Raw genomic sequence first — 25,207 nt, 5'->3', positions numbered from 1 at the left:
AGAATCTGAAGTGATGACTTAACAGGTTGTATCTTTGTATTCTCTGTGTAACATGATGCTCAAAATGGTCAGTAATAACAAGTGGCTTTGTCTTACTTTTTCTCTGAATAGAGCTTTAATTACCTCTATTGATGAGCATGGTGTCTCCCTCTAATTATACCGCCTAAGACCCTATTTGCTTTCTGAACTGCTGCCAGACACTATGCCAAAGGTTTCATATTTCTGACTCGTATCACTCCTGACTAATTTACCTGATTAATGAACTTAGATATTGAAGTGTGTTTTTTTTTTTTTTTTTTTTTTTTTACTCTGTCCATATCAATTGTATTTTTCTCTGTCAGGTGCAAATCACCTGACAACCCTACTTAGACTTTTCCTGTGCTTCTCTTGTGTTGATGCACACAATGGGTGCTCACATCACCTATTTCTTCTCTTCTGATTTTAAGGGGAAGACTTTTCTTTTAGAGAGCAGTAAACACAAAGATTCAATATGGGATATTTTCCCCTGTCATACAAAATTCTGGATAGAGATACAAACATTTTAGCTAAGTCATTGTTAACATGTACTAGACAGTAGGCAAGAATGACAATAATAATTAGGTTGAAAAAAAATGAAGTTTCTCAGAACAGTCAACATGGAATCTATTCTTTGCAAAAGAAAGTCTGGCTATTTTACATCATAGAAGAAAATTTCCTTTTATAAATTCCTGAATAGTGTTACTTCCAAAAAACATAATTTTAAGCAAGATCAGTTTTGTGGACATGGTTGCTTACAATGGTAATTGATTCTTTGTTCCTCCCTAAAGTTTGAACAGGGACTATTCAGATGTTTTGGAGAACAGAGAGGATGATAATAGCACACATTTCTCATTATTGTGAACATTAAGAAATTAATTTTGAACAATACAAGTGCCAGAACACATAGGGGTAGGATGCTGAAGTATGTCAGCAGAAAATATAATGTTTTGGAAGTTACAAGAAAACTATTTTGCATTCAATAAAATCAAATGTCACGTAATAGGACAGAGAAATCTCACATCCCATGTGTACAGATGATTGTGTCACAGCTCCAAGCAGTAACAACATATGTAGCAACAACTACAACAACAAAAAAAAATCCATTTCAAGTTTACTTCCTCAGACTCACCTATCCATTATGCTGCAAAGGGAAGGCTGCTCACTGTGGTCAGTATATCTGCTCAATCTGTTTCTCCCAACCAGTCCACCTCTAAAGCTTGCGCCTTTTTCATCTGGTCCTGACAAATTAGAGGGGATTTCTTATATCAGTCTTCCAACTATTAACCTGGTACATGTAACCAAAACCCAAGAGCATTAACAATGAATTCCAGGCTACTGATCTTTTCCTGCCATGGTATAGCTTGAGATTTGCCTATTACCAGTCTCCTATACTGCCATCATTGCTACGGTTAAGGCCTACTTATAGTCCCAGCTAGTGAGGTAACTAATTTTAAGAAAGATGTTCTACAAATTGCAGATCTCTGAAGTCTAAACTAGTTCAGCTTGAACAGAGGTCAAGTGGTATCCCAAGGAATTCCAATGAAATTCTAGGACTAAAGCTAGTGAGCAATGGTAGTGCTTTTTTAGAGAGCCTTATATAAAAGGCTCTATTAACAATAATAATACACTTTTACAGCATGTTTTATCCAACAATCTCAGAGATCATTACAAACATTAATTGAGCCTAACTATAGCCTGCAATAAATTAGCATTATTATGCTAATTTTATGGATGGAAAGAGAAAAAGACAGAGAGGTTAACTGATTCACACAGGAACAGAACCCAGAACCATGTGCACAAGTGGATAATCCCAACCAAGAAGATTTGCCAGACAAATGGAAATGGGATGTCAGATACAAACATTATAAAAGGCTTCCCAAACCATATTTTGTTATTTATGCACACCAGAAATTATTGGTTATGCTGATTTACTCGGATGCAAATCTAGAAATGGAGAATATTTTAAGTTATGGCCACTAGAACTGAATCAATCATTTGTATTATTCACACTATGACTTCAAAGAAAAGGACAGGATGACTGCATTCACTTTTTGTTAGAACATCAACCTAGATATAGAAAAGAGGGCACAACAATTAAAATAATACAAACATGTCTCTTTGAGAACCATTCCAATCTCCTTCATCAAATCCAAGCTCTTGAAAAAAGCATTTAATAGCTGTTTGGGCTGCCTTTCCTTACTGAATATCCTAGAAATTGGTTAATTTGGTACTCATTAATCTTAATCTATCTTAATCTGATTTAGTATAGCTCGAGCTGTACCAAGCATCAGAGACTATTCCAGACAAAAATAATCCTTAATCTTTCTTCTACCCTTGATACCATTCATCACTTCCTCTGTACACCGGCAGTCCATTTGATGTGTCTGCTTGACTCTGCTACCTCTTAGACTGCCCTTTCACTGATTCCAGCTGTGTTCATGATAGCTGATAAATTCTGGAACTTCGGAAGTTTCTAAAATATTCCAATCTTTATGCAAATATTTCTTACTAGTGCTAAAGGAAAATTTTTTTAATTAAGTGTTTAACAGATTCTGCAACATTAATGGTAGAAGAAAGCAAATATTCTTATTACTATCCAACAACAAGTAATGAGTAATTTATGAGATGCATTTATTCCCTACAACATACTGAATAAATTCTTTGTCATTACCATTTCCCGTCTTCATAGATCTTCTTAAAGACTTCTTACTTGTTTATATTGAAGATACATTTTATTTGCTGGTCAGTTCCAGCTTTTTCAGTTCTGATTAAAAAAAAAAAAAAAATACCTCTCTTATTTAGTAAAAAAAAAAAAAAAGTTTGCATATGAGCTGAATAGCAGAGTCACAAAGCAGATCCAGAGTACTCAGCTGCAATACAAGCTTCTTCAGCATGCCTAAATCCAGATCTAGAGAGAACATGTGAATGATCAAGAGCACGCAGCTCAGTCTCCATTTCTGATTAATCACCATCTTCCCTGATGCAAATAGGGTCAATGGCAAGAGTTTTTTCTTGAAGATTTCATTTAATGGGTCGAAGATTTCAGAGGTTATTATTTTCTAAATATTCCTGGTTCAGATACATGCCCAGTCATGATATTACTTTAATTCTGACAGAAAAGATATATTAAAAAAAAAGTAGAAATATTAAGTAATTGAAGCAAAAAACAGTACTAAATGGTCTCACCACCACATAATTCAGTTGGCAGATGCAAGCACAAAACACTTGGATTTTGACCCCTTTCCCATTCAAAATGAATTGAAAGTCGACTCTGTATGCCCAGCACCACTGGGCCTAAATGAATATGCTTACTGCTTTGCTCACTTATGTACGAAAGGCCTAAACAACTACATTGCCAGTTGCAGGATGTACCTGTGGTGGGGCCTTCATGTCCCAGAGATAGTTTGGATAGCACCAGAACAGAAGACACACTGTTATTGTTTTCAGCCCTGGCAAATCACAAGTCCCCAGGATTCCAAACAGACCTGGTGTGTACACAGTAAAATTCCTGATCTTTCACCTCAGTGATCTTTCAGCCAGACTTCCAGAAGCACTTCAGGGTGAAGCTACACGAACCACTCTTCTGCCCCGAGTACATCCATGCCTTGTTGTCTTCAAGAGCTGGCATTATTGCTCCGGTTCATCATCTTGCTGCACAAACTCTTGTGGTAGCACAAGGAAGAAGGGTGTGAACACGCGTCTGTAGTTGAAGAAGAAGCAGGACCACTTCCCTTGGAAGTGGCTCCTGTAAGAATATCTTTGTTGTTACTGCCACCTCTGAACAGTCTTGTGATTTCTTGAGGCTGATGGGAGCCAGTCAGAGACCACACTACTACTACTACCACTGCTACAACCAGTACCTGATCCTTATCAGGGATTACCGAGGGCTGGCTGCTCCCTGAGGGACAAGGAGATAAAAGCACAGCAAGCAGAGTAGAGGCACCACCAGATATTGTACCTAAACAAGGGAGCGGGGCAGGCCAGCAGCCAGGGCCAACCGTCTGAGATCACAACACTCCTCATTGACCCAAGTCAACAGACTCCACAGCCAGGCACAAGCATGGCTACTAGGAAAATTGGTGCACCCAACCTTCAATAGAGCCCCAGGGCCCAGGGACAAGGGTGTAGGAGGAGGCTCCAGCTGAGGCCAATAAAGGCCTATTAGTGTTCTCAAGGTCTTGACAGTCCTACTGCTTCCCCCTTTCCCATGGCCTGGCTCTCCCAGCCTCTTTGTGCTAGCCCTTAGCATTTGTGATGCTGCCTATTGAGTTTGACCAGCTCACCAGTTCGAACAAAAACTGATTTTCTTTGTTATTTCTGGATATATCCCACCACGCTGCTATATGGGAGAACTCGGCTTGGAGCTGAGAATCAATGGATGGTGGCAGATGTGGTGGCAGCGTGGTCTAAGCAGGGCCTATGCCACTTGTGAAACTACATCCCACGTTTTCGGGAGTGGTTTGAGTACAGATTTTCATACTGCAATTACCTCCTAGCTTCAGAGCAGATATATTACAAGTGTCATTGCTCACAGATGTCTGTATAGATATGATTCTGTAAGTTAAATTAATTTTCGTAGTAATACAGCTCCGGTAGATGATCCACAGGCACAGCTGTGGGTGTACTTGCATTTGCTTAATAGTGATAGAGAACATTCAGTGTCTCAAAGAACATATTCTGGAGAAGAAACGTTAAAATAAAGGAGAACCAGACACAAGGAAGACAAAGAAAGGGAAAAGGAAACTTTTTTTTTTTTTTTTAAATCAGAACTCGCTTTTTCTTTCTACACCCTGTGTAATAACCCAGCAATGGAATGCAAATTAGCATTCATGTTTTTTTTAAACAATAGCCTTTGTGTTTCAAACCACACTGTCAAAGTAAAACAATCCAAGTAAAACATGTTCACAAAATCTTTTGCCAGCAATGTGCTAACCAGTTTTGTTAGAAGCTTCTAACACTGCGAGTAAATCTGTTTTGGAAAGTAATCATGCAAGTTCAACTCTTCTTAACTGAGCTTAAAATGTATTTTCTTTCACAAGCTAAATTTCAGTCTGCTAATTCACAGCAAATTCAGTGAGAGCAATATGGCCTTACTGTGAGTTTAACTGAAGCTCCAGGCCTAGAAAGCTGGGTGGAACTACAAGTAAGGATGTAACTTGATTTCCAGGATCTTAGTTGTTAATGAAAAAGGCACGAAAAGAACATGGCTTCACCATCAGAGACCACACAACTCACGGCGCATGTGAAAACAGAAAACAAGATGTATCACCAAAAACTATTACCATTTGATTTGAAGGCATTCAGAGAGAATACTTGTGATATACATGATACCAGCTTTACTTCACAGTAGGAACACTAAAAGTTAAAATATGTATTTAGAGCATGTTTTCTCCTAAAAATACCAAAAATTTGGCAAATTAATCCCATGATTATAGTTATTGCTGGTAGACATCAGCTTCTATAGAAGAGACTAGATGTACTGCTCTATTAACTGCTATCTAGTCTGCAGCCTATTTAAACCCAAGGACTGTTTCCAATCAGCATTTGTAGAATCTTCCAACCTATCTTTACATGTGTACACAACTACATTGCCTGAGAGAGCTTCTTGGAACTTATGCTGAAAAGCTAGCAGGATAGTGGAACATTTATAGTAAAGGCAAGCTTAAAGATACACCCCAAGGTGTTTCTACCTACACTCTCCAAAATGATAACCCATCAACTGTCACCATCATTCTGAAACCCTCAGTATAATTTATCAGAAGACATCCTCTCCATTAACAAAATATAACTATACAATAACCAGCAATAACAATCATAGTCTACCAAAAGGAAAGGATAAGAATAAGAACAATCAGTCTATATGTTTCTTTTTCTATATGGCATATAGTTTTCAGCTATTTCAAGCCTGTTGTTACTCACTGTAGGAAAGCAGGATGGCTGCTTCTGTTCTTTGAGCTTCTCTGCTGCTGTAAAATGGAGCACTGTCTGGACAAATGCAGAGGAGGAACAGCGAGAAAACAGCTAAAGCATAAAAACACAACAAAGCAAAAGTAGCAGTTTCTGAACTCACATATGGAATATGGGGAAAAAGTCAGAAATTAGTTACATCCCTCATTAGGTTTTGCCTACTGGCAAAAATTCTCATTGGCATTACCACTTACTTTCATTAGGAGGAGCTCTATTGGAAAAAAAAGGATTAGATACTTCTGGAATGTTTAGCATCTTGTTAAATATAACTTGCTGAGCATATTTGTTTGAAAATGTCTGAGTTTACATTAGTTTGTGGTCACCTTACTAATGATTAACCTATGCTAAAATCGGATATAACTTAAAGGTTTATCAAATTAAATTGAATTTAACTGTAATCTCTTCCTTTAAAAGATATTAAAATAACTACATTAATCACAGCCACCATAAATCTTCTCTAGTGACTGAACCTAGGACCATCTGCTCCTACAGTTATAACCCCAAAGAAGTAAAGAGGCATAGAAAGGGAAAAATGAGAACTGCTTCCTGGAGTCTGGGATGTGAGACTCCTTGCCAAGGCAGCAAATGCTTGTGAACAAGACAGTCAGAAGAGAGAGTCCCTCAATCACTCTACTCTTATTGCCAAAATTCTGCAGAGATGACAGTTTCCACCACTATTCAAGTTTCAAATTGCGGTTTTTCTAAATCTGGTGCTGTATTTTCAATGATGGTAAACTGCAAAGATTCAGCAGTTAAGTGATACTCAGAATGGACTGCTACAAACTGTGCTACTCCAGTCCTCAGACAGCACTTTTTTTCCATCTATCAGGTTGGAGTTTCCCCACCTCCCTATAGCAGAACCCTTTTCACCTTGTCTTCTCTCCTGTCTCAACATTGTGCATAAGAGGATAAAATAAGCACCAGGATTTCGATTTATGTATGCTGAAAAATAAATCTTTATTTTTATTATTATTATTACTATTTTCTAGTATTCTTTGAAATTATTTTAACCTCTAAGGCTAATATGGGCCTGTGGTATCACTATGTAGGTTGTTATCATGTTTTTACATAGCACTCCAGAGATGCTGAAGCTGTGTAGCTCTGGATGACATGCTTAGTAGGTGTTGCGCTTCAGAATTCATGCATCGTTTCTGACATCTTGTGATGTTTTCCTCGCTAAACTCTAGGTTTAAACAAGCACTAATGAAAGCGCAGACCTCCAGTAGTCTGCATGGCTCCCCAGCATGGCTCAGCACATGGCCTGGTGGGTGGCTGTGCAGGGGCACTGGTGAGCAGTGCTGGGCTGGCAGCCCCCATCCGCAGCCTGCCAGGATCAGGCAGCACTAGCCTCAGCATGCACACAAACCTCAGGCCTTTGTTTTCCAAGTTGTTACTTGGCTAACATTCTCTCTGTTTATGATATACTATTAGGCAGTAAACCTTTTTTTCCTCAGTGTACCTAAAACTGAGGGCTCGTTCCAAATGGTAAAGTGGAGCTTATTATCAGCTGGCTTTAATTTTCAGTTCCTGTGCAAATTGTGCTGTACTTACAATATTAACTTAGTATAAACACCAAACCAAAAACAGCTTATCTTCTGCCTGATCACAGAAGAAATTGGCAAGTGGTTGGGCTCATACTTCCTCATTTTTTTTTTCATACTTTAAGTTTCAGTGGAGGATTTCATTGGTTCACCTAACTCATTGCTAAATGAGCAGTTTTCACCTTCTCTTTTTCAGCCGCTTGTTAGGCCTGCAAATACAAGATCACATACACATGGCCGATGTTTTCAAATTTAAATGTCACAAGTTAAACATATAAGTATGTAGTGAATCATACAGTACCTCAGCAGCTACTGAAATTTTGCCCTGAATGCAGTGTATTATTTTTCCTCATCACAGAATTATGGGATAGGATTGTGGAATCCTATGATTAGAAGGAATATTAGCTTTTATTTGGGAAAAAGAAAAGAAGTTTATTTTCACATAATTTTTATTTTTCACAGGTATATATAAAAGCTAAAAACAAGCATATCCTAAAAGGTTAAACATTAAAGGCAAGTAAGCCACAGATTTGATTTCCTGTACTTCTATAATTATTTAAAATCTGGTAGTTCATTTTCTGATGTATGTACTCATAACGGGGTCTCTTGGGGTAGCAATGCTGGAAAAAAAATCCATTAAAAATTTTTCTATGCCTTAGGTAACCTCTCCAAAAATAAAAGTCCAACTCTTAAAGGTAACTGCTAGACTTTTCAGGGGATATAGCAAGTGTGGGGAAGCAAGAGGTAAAAAAATATGTATGCCCTTCCTCAAAGTACATGTTTAGAGGTCCTATAAGAACAATGTGTCAGCTTTGTAAGATCAAGAGCTCCTTGCTTGACAAAATTTGTATGATAGTGGGAATGGGAGTGAGGCAAAATTTATAAAGCAAGATTTATAAAGCAAGAAAGGCCTATCCAGGATACTCCACACATACTCCTCGGCACACTGAGATATGGAAGAAACTCACTTTTGTGAGGAAGACAGCTTTATAGACAACACATTTCAGATGCAAGAAAGAGGATTTCTTCCATCATTTTATCCTCACAGGTTGCTGCAGTGTGATGTGTACCAAAGCAGTTAACACAAACATTATAGACAACATAGTTGCTGTTCTTGTGGAGGAGAGACTCTACATTGCACAGGGATTAATAAGACTATTAAGATAAATATGAAGAAACGAATGAGAAAATAGCTATGTTAAGTGCTACATAGGAGTTCATTTGAAGTACATTTATGAACATAACAGAGTTGTGGATATAGCATATGCTTGCATAATCCAGCCATCACAAGCAGAGATGCAGTGACAAACATGTAAGTTTGTGCTTTCAGCCAGAGGATGTCTAGACTATAAAAGTGTTTGTAACTTGTTAGCACATGCCAAAACAAAGCTGTCATAATTACCCATGCTTACTTGTGCAGGCTAGCATAGACTATACTCTATTAGTTATGCAGTCTTACCTTTTGTGATTATGAAGATACTGTTCTGTAAGGTGGTTAAGCTCCCTTAAATTCCAGCCAGTGCTGTATGAACACTTTGTGCAAGACTATTCAAGGCTTTCTTGTTTGTTTCACAGTGCTGGCATGATAGTGTTTTCTGAACTACGGAACAGCTAGAGTTTTACATTTGGGATCAGTCACCTAACTCAGTAAACTGAATAGATGCTGTGTCATTATTGTTTATGATGTGGTCAGTAAATGAATTAAGTCTTTGCCTACTGGCTTGCAGTTCTTTGTTTTGCAGACCATAAACCACAGAACTAAAGCACCGAGGGAATAACAAAACAAAAATGCTGATAAATTTAAATAGTATTATGAGGGTGTCTTCCAACAGCTGTTATTATCAAACACAGAAGAAGATTCAAACTCATTTACAGTCCATGAATAATGATAGTTTTTCTGGCCTTTTTATTTGAGCTATTTAAATGGCCAGCATGTTTTCCTTCTCTGCAGAAGAGGCACTAGATAATTACAATGATGATTGTAAGAACTACAATTAAAAAAATTCCAGCTGTTCTGGCAAAATTTCCAAGCACAGTTGGGAAAGGGGGTTCTTTTCTGAATATATCTTCAGGTATTTCTTTTATTCCTTCTCTTAGTAGCAGGCAAATAGCTTTAAGGTTTTTTTTTTATAATCCAGCCGTAAGTGATGACTTAGTGTTTCACCGCGTGCATCGGTGGTAAATATTGCAAAGGACAGCACACACAGCAAGACACTGGTTAAGTGCCATTGAAGTCAAAGTTCTCCTCCCACTTATTCCTTGTATGCCAAAGATTATCTAGATTACAATTGTGGAGTTCTCACATCAAGTGCTTCTACTGTGTAGCAGACAGTGCCAGTCACAGAGGTGGGAACAACAGAGGCGTTGAACTCACACATGAAATTACTGAATTTCTTTCATCATTGGAAGAGTGATTTCAAACTATTTTTGGTATTAGCAACCTAGCTGAAGCAATAAACATGAAATCAACTGTATAAAGGGGTGTTTTTACTACATTTTCTTTATGCAGTAATACAGACTATTTCCCTTCTGGTGAATTACTGAATATGTTCGTGATCTTTAAAGCCAGCTCCCAGGTCCTATAAAAGAAAACAAACCATAGATATCATACTTTGCACAGCAAGCTATTTCCCTCCCACCAACCACAGGCACGGTTAGCAGCTACTCACAATAAGAGATCTTTAGCTGCACACATTTATTAGCTGAGTTTACTGTAACCTTTATTTTTGCTGTATTGTTTTGCATGATTGGAAAAATATTAGACAAGGATCTGTAAAGCATATTCCTAACGGTCTCCTTTTGGTGGCTATTTAGCAAAAAGATGAATTTAAAAGAGTATGGAAGCAAAAAGTATCCTCACCATAAAAAACATTTTTCATAGTTAGCTGGTAGCTAGTTCCTTTAATGGTATTTAGAGGGCCAAACAAGGAACAGACAAATAAAGAGAATAAGATACTCTCTAAACCTTCTTCATGGTCCCTCAGTAGGCAGAGGAGTAATTGTGGTTTAACGCCAGTAGGCAGCTAAGCCCCACACTCCCTCCTTCCAGTGGGATGGGGAAGAGAACTGAAAGGGTAAAAGTGAGAAAACTTGGGGATTGAAATAAAGACAGTTCAATAGATAAAGGAAAAGCTGCAAGCATAAGCAAGGCAAAGTAAGGAATTCATTCCCTGCTTCCCACTGGCAGGCGGATGTTTAGCCATTGCCAGGAAAAGAGGCCTTCGTCGTGGGTAATGGTTAGTGGGAAGACAAACTCCATATCTCCCTCCAAGTGTGCCTCCCCTTCCCCTCTTTTTTCCCCAGCTTTTATTGCTGAGCACAAGATATAGTATAGAATATCCTTTTGGTCATTTGGGGTCAGCAGTCCTGGCTGTCTCCCCTTCCAAATTCTTGTGCACCTCCCTGCTCGCTGGCAGGGAAGCATGAGAAACAGAAAAGACCTTGCTGCTCTATAAGCACTGCTCAGCAATAACTAGAACACTCCTTTGTTGTCTTGGTCACAAATCCAAAACTTAGTACCATAAAAGCTACTATGAGGAAACTTAAGTCTATCCCAGCCAAAACCAGCAGTGCAGTGAAATAAGCTTGCAATACAATAGCCCAAATAGCTAAAGTATTTTGGCCTCCAAAACCATGACCCAAGTGTCTTTCACAAGTACTACATTTACTAGAAAAATAAGGTATATTCATGAAAGTACTTACCTAACACCCAGTATGACAATCTGCTCTGAATGTTTGCTTTAAAATACCTATATATATGATAGTTCTGAACAACATTTAAAATTTTCTTTTTGTAGTCAGAAATATATGATTTTTCATTAGATCAATTGATTTTCAGGCATTTTCAATGGATACTCCCAGTATTTACACATGACTGAGAAGACTGAATTTAATGCTTAAGAACAACGACAAAACAACAAAAAAATATATTTCAGAGGGATCACTGCAAATGATCTGAGGAATCTCAGCTTCTCCCATCTGAGCATCAGTTAAGAAAGAACTTAGGTACAGAAACACTAGTTTAAGCATTTCCAAAGCAGATAGGTAACTTGAGAGCCTGTTTCCAAAAGTCATTTAATAACTGATGCACACTTTCATTTTGCTCATAGCTTGTTGCTGCTAAGTTGTTAGCCATAGGATTACCACAAGCAACCATGTTTCCTGGCTAACACGGTTGCTTCTGAGAACAGTTGCCTAATATTTATTACATGTAAAGCCAGACTGTGGTTGTTTGTAAGATAACAGTAAACCATAAACAGGTACAAGGTATAATTTCTGACTTGACAAAACTGTGTAGCAAGATTTTACATATTTTGTCGGTAGTCAGCTTCTTCAGGAATACTTCTGTGCGCAGACAGTATGGGGATAGGGCATAGTCAGCATCTCCTTACTGAGTCTGCATGGTACAAGAAGGTGATATATCTCTAGAGATACATGTGATCTTGATCAACATGGAGACAATGAAAACATGCTTTAAAATGTTCCACACATGCTGCAAAAATTTTGGGGTAAAATATGCAGTGTAGGAGGTTTGCTTTGATGAATATATATCAGGGGCAGATATTCCGAGTGCTTTTCACATCAAAGGAAACACTATTTCTTTTCTTTTATTTAAGCAAAAGGGAAAGCAGTGACCAGTGACTACAGCTTCTCTCACAGGAGACAGTCACTTGTTCCTTACAATCTCTTTACACTAATACATTAATTCAGAGTAGAGTTATGGCTTCTGGCCTTCAACCTACTCCGCACAGACCAACTTCAATTTTCACTAGGGCTCTGTGCAGTCATAAGGCGTCAGTTCAACAATGTCAGTACTGACGTCTGGAGATACTTTTAAAATGCACTGCTTTGTCATAAATCAGCCTTCTGGTCTCCTGGAATAATCTGTTTAGTAAGGGTGTCACTTAGCTACTTCTGCTATGTGCATATATATATATATATATATATATATATGTACATATACAGTAGGCATTCTGTCTTCCATTTATTGTATGGAGGAATGAAAGCATGCACTAAATGTGCAGAAAGTGCTATTGCTTATTATAATAAGCAGAATAAACATAGTAAATTAAACCGCTGTCTCCTGTGGTTGTCAGGGGCCCTAGAAAGTCAATTTTTATATGCATAAATAGCTATATATATGCTTTGCTTAGTCATTCGTTTATCAGTTGGTCATTTCCTTTGTATGGGCAAAAGGAAATGGTAGCTTGAGTGTCTTATCTGCAGTTTAGATTTGTGTGCTGATTTAGATCAGTATGCAGACATATTGTAAATTAAAATTTATCAATTCGCACAACTCTTGCAATGGAGCCATGGGACCGTTCGTGCGAGTCTCCTCCTCCAACATGTTCAAGCACAGCTTCATGCCCATTGTGGGCAGCAGTTGGACACAGTCTGCAATAATTATAGTTGGCATATAAAGGGAACCTTACTTCAGTGCTTAGATGTAAGACTGCTGTTAGGAGATAGTCTACAAAACCAGCAGGCTCTTTAAGAGGGAATCATTCCCAGGGATCCAGCGGTGCCAGTCAAGGGAAGGCTCAACATGAGTCAGCAGTGTGCCCAGGCAGCCAAAATGGCAAACTTCATTCTGATGTGCATTAAACACAGCACAGCTGTCTGGTCAAAAGGGGTGATTCTCTCACTATATTTAGCATTAGTGTGGCCTCACCTTGAGTATTGTGTGCAGTTCTGGGCTCCACAATATAAAAAAGATGGTAAGGCATTTGAAAGTGTCTAGAGGAAGGCAACAAAGTTGGCAGTAGGGCTGGAAAGGATGTCTTATGAGGAGAGACTGAGGGCACTTGGGTGGTCTACTCTGGAGAAAAGGAGGCTGAGAGGAGACCTCTTTGCTGTCTGCCCACCTGAGCGTGTGAAATGGAGATGGAGGTGCTCCCTAGTAACCAGTGATAGAACATGAGGGAATGGCAAAAAGCTATGCCAGGGGAGGTTCAGACTTGGCATTTGGAAAAAATTCTTTACTCTGAGGGTGGTCAAACGCTGGAACAGGCTTCCTGGCAAGGTGGTTGAGGCCTGTCATTGTCCAAGAAGCATTTGGATAACGCCCTCAATAATATGCTTTAAATTTTGCTTAGCCCTGAAGTGGCCAGGCAGTTGGATTCGATGATCTTTGTAGGTGCCTTTCAACTGAACTATTAAAATTCTAATTCACTGTGTCTTACTGCAGTGAATCTTCTGTGACCGACCCAAATCGATCCAATAGAGACCCTCAGCAGTATCATATTGCAGCAGAACTTTCACAGGCTACATTTCTTTATACTACCTCTTTGATTAGAAATTCATAACATATTTTCACCTATCATATATATGTTAGACTTTGCAACAGTGTTTTTTATTGTCGTTTTTTAAATGCAAGAAAAATGGATGGTCTGGAATGGCAGAGACTTTGTTTTAGTAAGATTTTTGATTGAAACTTAAGAGTTTAGGTATTGAAATTGAAGCAAGATTATGTCTTCATCTGTCATAAATAAATCAATCTCTTTTGCTCTTATTTAGATTGGACTAGCTTTGCACTAGTGTCACTACATTAGCTTAACAGTAATTAAGTGTGGGTTGGAAACACTGAAACAAAGCCCCACCGGTTTTACTTGTCAGACTGAAGAAAACAGGATTTCTGAGATGCCAAAGTTTTAAGCCAACTCTGAGCTGCCTTCATGTGGTTGACTATTCACATCACAACATAAGCAAGAGCAGTACTGGGATCATCCTAGCAGACACCAGGAGATAGATTACCCTAATTTGGTAGATTCTCTAACTAATATTTAATGAGCTCAATCACAACAATTCCAGTGCATCTTGTAGTGTCTACTTTGCATATCTTTCAATGACACCCTGATTTTTATTTTATTTTTTTAATTGAAGGCCTTGGAAATTTTTCTAGTAAAATTTCTGTTTTTCTGGGAAATTTTCTGTAGCCCTCTGCCATAAGGGAAGTATTTGCCTGATCTACAAAGCTAGTGCTGTATCCTGTATGTTCTGTGGAATCAGCACATATACCTGGTATAGAATAAAAGTCTTCACCTTGCAGATTTTCCAATTTTACAACACCTTAAACATGTTAAGACTGAATTTGATAGGAACTGAAACCTGTTCCTGCATGATTAGTGTTTATATAGAAAGTGAAAGCTTAATTTTAAAAGTATCGCAGATTTCATTTGGAGTATTTAATCTGACAATCTAAAGAAGTAAAGCTCTTCCATTTTTTGACACATATATGCATATGCATACATATATGCATATGTAAATACACATGTATATGTGTATACATATATGTAGATATGTAGATACAAATTCAAATACAAATACACGCATACTTCATGGTGAAGTAATGGCCTCTCTTCTACTGATGGGTTACTGCTAGTTGCAATAGGACAGGACGGGGTTGAGATAGATTTTGGGGAATTCATGCTGAATGCTTTCTAGCTTTGTGACCCAAGTTTATTTGGGCTCATGAGAAAGAATGTTCCTAACTATAGGTAAAATTTAGGAAGATAGGACACATTCAAAAATAACTTGGTTTTGAACCAATAATCTGTTCAAAAATTAGGAATGTCATTTAGAGAAGTTTCACGATTAAAAAAAAAAAAAAAGATTATACGAACAAAGTGAATTTAAATTATGAGAATGAAAAACTGAAGTAATTCAGTAGTAGGAAAATTTGTTAAGTTTTAACATACTAAGGCAATATTTAAAGACATATGCCATCAAATCTTGGGGAATACTCTCTCAATATTCTTTGTGTTCCCAATATGTTTTCTAGGATTCCTGTCTGGAAGTTTTATAAAAATCTTTCTTCTACCCAAGTACAGTACAAAAATGAGAACTGTCAGTATTTTTCTTGTGGCATGAAACTATTTAATTGCATATAGTTCACCTCACCTGTCCATACCTTAACCAACTCAAAAAGAAATCTTCAAGACTGTGTCAAAATTTTCTCAGAAATGTATAAAAATAATTTAGAAACAAGTCCTCTTCAATAACGCAATATTAAGTATTATGAGAAGGAATAGAGGAAAGACTACCCAGTGGGAAATAGCTTGAGTGATTCTTACAAGGTCATGGCATTATATAGACATATATAGACATAATGTATAAATAAGGGAGATGAAAGACGTGGTTGCAAATCCTGCATCAGCATTATCCATTCTTACTGTTTATTAGTCAACTCTTTGTATCACATTTCAGATTGGATCTTTGCTTTTTTGTGAAGTCCTATAGCTTTCAATTTTTTCCAGGGAGGTTCAAGAGAGCACTTTCTAAATGCTGTAGAAATAAATACATATAAATAAAAATATCATTGAAATATTAACTCACCTTTAATGAAAAAGTCCTCCCTGGGATTCTCTTCAACATTTTCCAGAATCTCAAATGCACACAGTGAATTTTGACTGTGGAAACAAAATGTAAGTGGCCTGGGAAATATAACTGAAGCAACCACAAAACATTTATACTTTTTAGATAAATTTTGGGTTGAAGCCTTAGAATGACAACAGCTATCCACCCCCAAGTAGATATCTATGGAAGTCCTGAAAAGTTAGCTGAAGCCTGCCTTGCTTTGTTCATGTTCATGACCAGCTGCAACCTTGCACCCTGTGTAGCAGATAGCATCCAGCAAACAGGGGTATCTGGAGCAGAACAGTTTGTGTAGGGCACAAGGGCACTGGGTAAAACTTGTCTACCATCTTCACTGTCTTGCCCTTGAAAGCTCCTCCTTTGCTCTAGCCACCACAGGTTTGCAGACAGAATTTCCTTTTGCCGGTTCCTCATCCTCAGCATACCTTGTGGCTATCTGTGTGCACAGCATAAGCTGAATCTGACTTACTTTGCTTCAACACAATGCGTTGGCATTTTGCTGAGATTTCTCAGGCAGGGCTTGTGACCTGAAAAGGGCTGCAACATACTTTCAGAAAGACACTGGAGCTCTTGTCAGCTTTTGCCTTTTTTTTGGGTATAATTATATGGAATTAGAGTAATACAATTATTTTGATTGATGGAACAGGGTTCCAGTATTAAACACATCTAAGAAACAGGTTTATTGCTATTTCTGAGAAAAGAAAAAAGAGAAAAGGAAGAGAAGAGAAGAGAAGAGAAGAGAAGAGAAGAGAAGAGAAGAGAAGAGAAGAGAAGAGAAGAGAAGAGAAGAGAAGAGAAGAGAAGAGAAGAGAAGAGAAGAGAAGAGAAGAGAAGAGAAGAGAAGAGAAGAGAAGAGAAGAGAAGAGAAGAGAAGAGAAGAGAAGAGAAGAGAAGAGAAGAGAAGAGAAGAGAAGAGAGAAGAGGACCTATGTAATGTGCTGCTTATTACCAGCCTGAGTTGGGTTTGCAGTTGTTAGCGGTCCACCTATCAATATCAAAAGGTAAGGGCAGAGACGATGGGGGTTCTATGTCTGTCAAGTTCTTGCTAAACAGATGATCATCAGGATACCGTTATTTCAGGATACTTGTTACTTTACCTCTATGGGTGGCATTGAGCAAGGACTGCAAAACCCATGAGAACTGCAGTAAGATGAAGCCTTCTTTCAGCTGAGATCCTACAAGTAGCTGCTACAGACATTAAAATTAGCAATGCGAAGCAGCAACATGCATGTTAGATGGGTACACGCAGAGGCAGCGAGCAGCAGGCCTTCTCATAGCAGAGTGCATTTGGGGTGTAATTGAGGTTTGCTAGGTGCTGCAAACTCAGGAAGTGCAATTTGCACCTCCTCGTGCCAGAAACTGAATGAGTCAGATCCTTAGAGCTTCAATTTTAGCTTTCCTTCTGCCTCCTCATTGTTCTGACTAATGAGATGTTATCATAGCCAGCTAACTATGGTAAAAAACGGCCACACACACCACATAGCCTCTAGGTTATAGCACAGCCAGGCTTATACTGGTGTCAGAGCTTAAACAACCACAGACTGCAGTGGAGAAGCTGCAGGCCACTCCAGCTAACTGTAATTTATTAACAGCACTAAAAAACACATAAATCAAGATACAGTGAGCAATATGAACATACTATACTACTATCAAAGCAGCAGACTCATTAGCATCTCAATTTTTAGGTGTCAAATTTGAAACATCTTGAAGGGGCCAGAAGTTCAGAAGGAACTAAGCAGATAGACATAAGGCTTCTAGAATATTTAAAAGCTAGTAATCTCCCAAACAAGAGACTTAAAATATCTAGCAACTTGAAGGCAGACCTGGCTCTCTAAACATATAGAAAACAAGCAAATAAAAATATCCAGAAAAATATTCTACATTATTTGGGCCCCAAATGTGTGCACTGCAGAACAGGTGTCATGTGTTAATGCATTATGGACTGTATAATATCTAATAATGAAACCTCTGTCTTTCATGAAAATCTATACAGACTTACTGGCTATTTTCATAGTGTATATATTTGCAGAATCCAGGCTTCTTTCCAATTTATCCCATTATTTACTATAAACAAAGTATTTCATAAAATATTTTCTGTCAATGGGTAGGAGATCTGTGCTTGTTTCTGTTTATAAGTGAACTTTAATAAGTGGTGAATGAAACCAAGGGTGAAATTAGTTAAAATAATTTAATGTTTGAAAGATTTAGTAACAGTTTTCTTTTTGTGCTCTCCCACAGAAAGCAAGACTTGGCAATCAGCTGATGACTCTTCTCCCTACTGATCTTGTGTAAGTTGAAACCTTGGGCTGACAAAGGATATTGTAAAAACAGTTATCTAAAACTGCCTGGAGCTCTCTGGCAGAATCAGGCCAAGGGGCTTGATTCTAACCCTGCAAATGGTAGTAAAGCTTTGCGGTTGGCTATTGACAGAGTAGGATTAGATCTGGTTCTGTAAAGTTGCTGAAACTACAGAAAATAAAGACCTCATTATTTATTAGTTTTACTTCTTAGTTCACAATATGCTTTTTTCTCAAAAAGTAAGGATAAGGTCAATGATGGGACCCTGAAGCTTTCCCTGAAAGAACTGTAGGGAGCAAGAGCAGGGCCATTTAGCTTAGACACAGAGGTCAGATGTACACTTTCCATAGGTCAGACATATACCCTCTATACTATATTCTGTGCTCTCAGAATAGTGCAGCCGACAGTGAGGGACCCTCTGTTCTAAGAGTTGTCAGGTGTATTTCAATAAATACTGAAACCATGGAGAGTTTTCTGAGCCTTATATGAAACACCAGAGCATCTGGAGTTTGCTGCAAGCAATTTGTAACCTCCTTAGAGAACCAGGATTATCAGCCTTACTCGCCTATCACGCTCTACCCACTTTTTGGGTCAAGGAGTCATCAAAATAGGGTCAAAGGACTAGCTCATTATTTCCAGTCTTCTCAGCAGTCTGTTCTGAGTGTGGCCGTTGGCTTCTCTGTGACGTAAATGGCATTGTTTGTGAAACAATATAATGCTTATAATTTGTAAAGCACCACGAATTGTGCATGCAGAAGATATTCAATAAGCATTAACAGCTGTTATTTAGTGCAACAACCTTTTATAAAATTCCGAGGATACGGACTATTTGTTGAACAATAAAATCACAGTTTCTACGGTGGCCTTACGTAAACCACATATGAAAACACCAATAATTTGTCCAGAGATCAATCAATACAGAAATTAAAATTTAATATTTAATCTGCTACTTCTGAAGGAGCAGCACTTGCAGAGGGACTGCGGTAAAAAGAAGCCGTAAGCAGCAGCGGCTCGTTACCACACGGCCACGTCCACAAGGCGCCACAGGGCCCGGCACAGGCCGGAGCCGGGCCCGGCGCTGCGGACCAGGCCCCCTGGGGCGGCACCCGCCTGGCGAGGGCCCCCGCGAGCCGCCCGCCCGGCCTGCGCCGCGAAATGGCCGCGGCCCCGTTGGTTGTGTGCCGTGAGGGGAGCCGTGCCCTCACCGCGGCCGTCAGGGGAGAAGGAGCAGCCCGGGCTGCAGAAGGGCTCTCCGGTTTTGTGGACGCTAAAACGCGAATGGTAGAATGACCCGAGTGGGAAGGGACCCAGACGGATCGTCGAGTCCAACTGCAGGACCACCCAAACGTCAGACCGTATGTGGTGACTGTTCATTCCAGGAAACCTCATTAATACTAATTTTAGCTTCTCATTAAACCTCTGTTAAGAAATACGTTGAAAATAAAAACTGACACAACTGTCAGGTCAGTAATGAAATGAGCTGAATAAATCACATGCCTTTTAAAAGGAAATCTCAAGAGGAGGTCTGCAATGTTTAAGCCCTGAAAAGAAAGACAGTGCACCTGAGAAAATAAAAGGCTGAAATAAACATTGTCTCAATGTTAAGGCCAGATTAGTTTGGTGAAAAACCTCAGAAAGTGAACAAAAAGTGCCTGGAATAGAAGGATGTCGGGGCTTCCAAAACGAAGCTCCAAAAGGTCAACAATAATTTCCTTTTCTGACGTGTAAAAAATAAAGTTGTATTAAAATCATATTTGTGGTCCCTATTAATGCAACTCCAAAGATGACCAACTGAGTTAAGTTAGAGAATGTCTGACAGGTTCTGTTTCCTTTTTCATTTCGTGTGTTTCATTTTGTGCTACTTCAGCTGTAGCAGCCAGCAGCAACAGAAAGGGCATCTCAAACATCTGCCGGCTCCCTTTAAAGCCACCAAGCACTCTCTCGAGCCTCCATTTTGAAACTAGAGAAAAGTTAACAACTAACTTTGGACACCCGTGATCCAACACTCTCTCCTGAACTGATAATCTTTATTACATCCTTATTACACTAAAGGACAAGGAATGCGGCATTTGGGAAAACAAAATGAACAATAGAGCGCTTGTGCGTGTGACGGCATTGCTACATTATTCTGGCCAGCAATCTATTACTTCTCTCTCCCCATCTGATAATATAAGCAGTTGGTGGAAAAATGTCCCTTTCACACTTTGCTTTGCTGCTTTTTGCTCTCTGTCATCCTCCCTACAACCCACGCAAACTGACTGAGCCATAAATAGTTTGTCAAGTCCCAAAGCCTGGGATGCATTTAAGCAAGCCTCTCGCTAACAGGACGGAAGGGCAGTGCTGCTGCGGCAGCCACAAAAGCATTGGTTCTTACATCCCTCTGTCTCCATGCCTCTCTTCTTCATGCTGGAGGAGTTTTCAAGTACAGATACAGTCAGTAGGCCATACTAGCATTTATGAAAAGCATTCCATCATCTCTTCTGTATTATCTCTTAGCACTGTTTTCACTCCACTCTTTGAAGCAGAGAAGCAAAGTTCCTGTGCTGCTTACAGCAGCTACAACTCAAGTGACTCATTACACCACAGAGTCGTGTCCACAGTCCTTGGAGTCACTCTGCTATGGAAGAAAATAGATGCTTTTCCTCCTTGGTAAGAGATCTACTTTCTACTGGTACTTGGGTGAGACAGTGGCAACCCAGAACTGTCACCCGACACCTTTTAAGTAGCTTCGTTACCCTTTCATACAGTAAGAACAACAAACACACAAAATGAAGTTAGTCTGAACTGAAATGCTTGCAGTGACACCCTTGGTGCAAGACAGTGACTTGCAGATGGAGAAAGCCCCTGTCCCTAAAAGCTGAGTGAAGGCTTTGAGGTCAACTACATGCACATCTCTTGTCAAATTCCCTTGGACTGTTATTTACTGTACCTACCTGTGCGATGTTTGGCATGGCAACAAGAGATAATAAAACCATGAAAGAGAAAAATATGCTAAAAAGCAGCTCAGAAGCAGAAATAAGAAAAACTTACCAGTGAAAACAGTATCAGGAATCTAGTCAAGTCTTGTTACTGCATTTTGGAATGTAGAAGTGGAGCTAGTATATCAGTCATATATAGGAAGTGTTTTCTGCTCCCCTAGTTATGAACTTAGTCCTGTAAATCATTACTTACATAAGCAGTTTGCACTCACAGCTTCAGAATTCCAAGTGCTGGGGAGATGTTTATTTGGAGAATGAAACAAAACAGTGCATCACAACATACAATTTTGAAAAAGACATTGCATCTAAGTCCTCTGGCAGTTTCCTTCTTCTCTTAAGATGAACACAGCAAATACTGGAAACATTTAGATTATTATTATTATTTTTTTTTTTAGATCCATGCTCTTTGTATCTAGGATCAAACTGGCAAATACCAACATGCAAGCTGCTCCTGCTAGCAACATTAAGCATACTACAATTTACTTTTGAGATTAGGGTTTCTTTTTAGTATCAGCTGAGCCTTTATTGTTACTTTAAAATGTGTCTAGATATCTGTAAATATTTTACATGCATAAATATTTTACAATTTGTATAATTCAGATCACTTTAAAAATGGTGCACTCACAGAAAAAAAATAATATGAAACTATCTCAATATGATACTCTTCATATAATATTTATGTCATACAGTAAACAAATTATGATATATTATTGTTCAGAAAAGCTTTCAGCCCCTGATTGTATTACTTGATGGTTTACATATGCAAAAACAGAAAGGCAGCTATGTTATTATTCTCCACTAGAGGGAGAGAGAGCATCTTTTGTTGCTAGGCAGATTCTGAAAAAAAATAATTCTACATCATTTAAAGCAACAAGGTCAAATTTGAAAACAAGAAAATAATTTAATCCATGCTATTACCAAAACCGATGTAAGTTCTAAAATATTAAGGCCTTGAAATCCAAAATTTCATTCCTGTTAGCTTATGTTCTGCAATCATTATGACTGAACAATGAATGCAGATAATTAATTTTCATGTGCACGTACAACCACGTGTCAATTATTTTTTTTTTCCTTCTGTTCTCTACAAAATGCCGATTTCTTCAGACAAGGATGTTAACAGATTGATTTAAAAATCTAACATAAATAGCAAATGTAACAGAAATGGTAATATTGAAAAACAGTTACTAACTCGACAATGAAAGAAAATGACCCATTTTGTACTTTTTATCCCATATTGAATGGGAACCATTCTTACAGGTACTGCATGGTTTTCACTGCTTGTTTAGAAAACAAAGCAAGAATTCAGGCCCGACATCAAAAAGATCACCCTCTATCTCAAAAGCTCAGAGAAGCCTTATCACCCCAAATTGACACTAACTGCTTAGAAACTGCAAACGTTCCCATTCCATATGAAAACCCTCATGATCCAGACCACGATATCCACAGTAATGATCTGTCACTTTTAGTCTTATGGGCTCTTGATCCTGTTAGTTTGCAGTTTGTCATTCAGCAACAAGCAACAGTGATGTGCACCTCACACAGCCGATGGGACCTGCTCCAGCTCACGGAGGCGTGAGACACTCACTCTGTCCAGCACTAGAGACTGCTGGACGCGATGAGCTTTTGGTGCGTGCAATGGCTTTTGGAAAGCAGACTTATTATGCCCAGTAGCTGTGGGGCTAACACGGGAGGCATATAAGCAAAGGTTGAAACACTGACTCACTGGAGAAATATACTGGCAAAGGTAAAATGCTCTGGGAGGGGTTCTGGTGTAATTTGGCAGAGCAATAATGTGGCATGGAAAGTTTACTTGACGTTGACAAGTTGCAAACTTTTCTTTATGTACTAAGAAATGGGCAAACTAAACACAAGACAACAATTGTTTAGTTTGTACTTTTATCAATTTCAACGGGAGCCATCTGTTTACTGCTCAAGAACTAAAATGTCGTAGGGAAACAAACTCTGGCCTTACTATAAATTTCCTTTTGAAACTTATAAAATTCTCACACATAAATTAAATATATGTCTCTGTTTTACACCACTTAAACTCCTGCAGCAGTTTAATAAAGATGGAAAAACAGTGGTCCAAAGATTACATTCCTTTCCCCTATTTCTGTTAAGGGAAAACTATGGCCATTAAAAACGTGAGTACTACATAGTTAGAAAGTCAAAAAATAAAAATAAAAAATAAAGATAAAAAGACAAACAGGTGATATCAGAGCAGTTACTGAGAGGGAAGGAAAGACTCCACTGCAGACAAGTAACATCAGCCTCTGTACAGATGGTTCTGGCTGAACTCTCCCAGAGATCTCTGTTGTTTTGTTGTTGTTGTTCCTGGTTTTGCCCTAACGTGGATCAATCACACCCTGTCCCTCCAAACCAGCCTGTGCAGCTTCAGGTGCAGCTTCGGGAAGAGCAACAGCAGCAAAGTTCAGGAACAGGGAGAGCACCCCTGGCAGCTTCCCTCAGCCTGAAGACATCTGGTTCAAGTAGTGACATAGGTGACATGATGTGATTGGGCCCACTGGTTGCACAATGCAATTTAGCTGCAAGCTGAGTACGTCACCTACTAGAACTTGGCTAGGATGTGTTCAGCTGTCATCCGGTGGAGGATGGTGTCTGCCTCTCCTCCTTGCTCTATCTGTCATCATTGTTTACTTCCTCTCCTCTCATGTGCCATATTGCTGCTGCAGTTCTTGCATCAAAAAATACCTTTTCTGAACAGATATTAATTGGGGATTTTATACACATCAACTTATTAAAAGTTTGATGTTAGCATTTCATAAAAGCTATGGTATTTCATGATTTGTTTATTAAAAACAAAAAAGCAATGCTTTGATAATGATGCTGCATGGATTAGAAAGAAATGGAAAAGAAAATCACGCAAGTCAAGTCCATCTCAGAACAACTCAAAGTGTACAAGCACAAATACTGTTTTACATACTATTTTCAAACTATTTATAGATTGGGAGATTCTTCTGAACTAAAAGACTGCCAGGGTAAAGAAATTGCAGAATGAACCTAGCAATTTGTTTAAAACACTCTGCTTACTTTGCAGTGAGAACAAATGTATTGTTTTAGACAAGACATAAGCAAAATACTGACTTACATACCACATTTCAAGACTGAAAATGAAGAAACCTACTGCACAGAGATGAATACTGTGATGTGAATGCAACAGATTGACTGAAGGACTAATCCCAGGTACCACTGAAATCAATACTTTAATTTGTATAAACGAGTTGAGTGCTAATTTGACCTCACTGGAACTTGCAGTTAATTTGGTGTATTTGCAACAAGTACAATCCACGACCGAGTCATACAGTTCTCTGGATGCTCTGAGATTTCTTGCCATGCACAGGTTTGACCCAGAGGAGGAAGCTCAACTGTGAGTCATATCAGAGCGCCTTTGAGTTCTTCCTGCTATTATGGCACTTGTGATGTTTAACGAACTGCAGCCACTCCTTTGTGTTCACGTGTTTTAAACCAGAAAAGCCAGATATCAGCATGTGCAAAGCATGTTAGTGTTACAACAGCAGTTCCAACTAATAGGATTTTTTTGATAAGACAGTTTATTTTACCTTCTCAGATTGCAACTTGGATTGCTAATGTACAAAGCTGCAATTAATTAACACTGCACAAAAGGAGATATAAGCCCAACCCTATAAAGAACCCCAACATAACAAGGATGTCTGAGCACTCACTGGGCTTCACTGCATGTGAAAATTAGTAACTGGCTGCAGATCATACACATTCATTAATCTGTAAGAACTTTTTCTGGCAGCAGAGCATCTGCTGTACTGGTTTCCAGTTATCAAGTACTTTTGTCTTGTATCCTCTCGGACACATGGCAAAGTTATATTTTTAAAAAACAGTTTTATTGTGGGGCTGTGTCAAAGTACATCTGTAGATACCTGAACTGGGTGGCAGCAGTTCAGTTCAGTTCAGTTCAGTTCAGAAGCCACCGCACCTGCTCCTACCCTTGCAGTAACTCCTGCCAGCTCCCTAGGCTTCTACTTTAGCTTGAACTCC

The 25,207-nt window shown here is 38.8% G+C and overlaps 3 long non-coding RNA genes across 3 annotated transcripts; 1 reads left to right on the top strand and 2 right to left on the bottom strand.

The window, feature by feature from the left end:
• Positions 1-281: 281 nt before the first annotated feature.
• On the bottom strand, positions 282-6,576 carry LOC137861173 (uncharacterized). The gene is made up of 2 exons (XR_011099444.1): positions 3,391-6,576; positions 282-1,256 (listed from the first exon to the last, which is right to left on the bottom strand). It is a non-coding gene; the product is annotated as an uncharacterized lncRNA (long non-coding RNA).
• An 8-nt stretch (positions 6,577-6,584) lies between these two features.
• LOC137861172 (uncharacterized) lies at positions 6,585-21,348 on the bottom strand. The gene is made up of 3 exons (XR_011099443.1): positions 21,228-21,348; positions 15,861-15,934; positions 6,585-10,105 (listed from the first exon to the last, which is right to left on the bottom strand). It is a non-coding gene; the product is annotated as an uncharacterized lncRNA (long non-coding RNA).
• On the top strand, positions 10,096-19,948 carry LOC137861171 (uncharacterized). Its single transcript, XR_011099442.1, has 2 exons — positions 10,096-16,900; positions 18,138-19,948. It is a non-coding gene; the product is annotated as an uncharacterized lncRNA (long non-coding RNA).
• Positions 21,349-25,207: the final 3,859 nt, after the last annotated feature.

The sequence above is a fragment of the Anas acuta genome, chromosome 9 (assembly GCF_963932015.1).
Source record: "Anas acuta chromosome 9, bAnaAcu1.1, whole genome shotgun sequence".
Taxonomy (NCBI): Eukaryota; Metazoa; Chordata; class Aves; order Anseriformes; family Anatidae; genus Anas; species Anas acuta.
Note: the sequence above shows the minus strand (reverse complement) of the source record. Positions and strands in the feature narration are given on the sequence as shown.